A 1403-nucleotide genomic window follows, 5' to 3' on the forward strand; every position below is an offset into this window, starting at 1 on the left:
AAAAACAAAACAGTGTGAGACTACACATTTATATATATATATATATATATATATATATATATATATATATATATATATATATATATATATATAATGACAGGTACCACAAGAAATGGATAAAGAAAAAAATACAATCTTTAATGTTTTGAACATACAGTTTTTTTAATAGAAATGTAAAAAAATAAAGAAAAAACACAAGATTTAAGAAATATACATGTTTAGTACTGTTGTGAAGAGGCTTACTGCCGTATCTTTCACAGTCTAATTCAAGGCTATAAGCAGCAGCATTACTGACTAAGAGACAAATCACACAATTTATATGTTTGTGTATTCCAGTCCTCATGTAATATAAAAAGTTTTTTTTTTTTTTTTTCTGAAGGCATTGAACGTTCTGACACTATTACTTTATCTGCCAGCAACAGGCAGGAAATGCAGGGTGAGAGTAAAAAGGATGTTGTGGTCAATGCATGATTACTTCTTGTTTGAAAGATCCTTCTTTTTGAAAAAGATAAATATATTACAACCTAGGTCTGTTGTCGCACAGGTGGTGCATATTAGTGAAAAAACTATTGCTTCTTTGGCTTCATTAATTATTCACTTTTCTGTTTTTGCCATTTCTGAATTAGTCAACTTTGTCCTTTTGTCAGATAGTGAATTGTATTTTTTTTTCTCAAAAACAACAGCTTCCGTGTATAAAAACATGCATGAGCAATACAAATAAAATATATACAAAAATATAAAAGTTATTGGGTGTTTGCAAAGCCTGAAAAGGTTAAACTCACAGCTCGGTTATATGTTTCCGCTTTCAGGTTGTGGTTGTTTTTTTTGTTTTTTTTTAAGGTAGAGGTGAGGTACAGATCCTCTGCAGAACATGTTTCTGAATCTAGCAGGCTAAGGCTGCAGGTTGCATTAGAGGCTTCATACTGTGCACCAACTTTAAACAAGCGAACCAAGAACTCTATCGCGATCTTTATTTGGAAATTATCTTCTCAGTTTATTTTGCTTACGGATGAATGCAGCGAATGATAACAACATGGTTGCTGTATGTGAGAGTTTCACACTTATCTCAGGAAGAATATTTTTGAAGTTCAGTTCAAAAATATTTCTGATGTGATGTTTTGCAGACACATGTTGTCATGTTTTCAGTTTCTCAACAATCTGCAATATGTTCAGTAAAATGCACAGCGTAAACACAGGTGCATCACAATAAACTAGAACGTCATCCAAAAAAAGCTTACAGACAAAACCAGAAACTCGCTCCATCAGAAATGACAAATATTACATCCAATCAATTAAAAAAAAAAAAAAAAAAGATTGTTTTGAATCAGAAATGTTGTGTTACAGTCTACATGCATATGGGGAAGATGTTTACTGGGCAAACAGTGAGCCACTGAAAATCACCA

The sequence above is a fragment of the Poecilia latipinna genome, unplaced genomic scaffold (assembly GCF_001443285.1).
Source record: "Poecilia latipinna isolate Pla-1442-1.1 unplaced genomic scaffold, P_latipinna-1.0 Scaffold21, whole genome shotgun sequence".
Taxonomy (NCBI): Eukaryota; Metazoa; Chordata; class Actinopteri; order Cyprinodontiformes; family Poeciliidae; genus Poecilia; species Poecilia latipinna.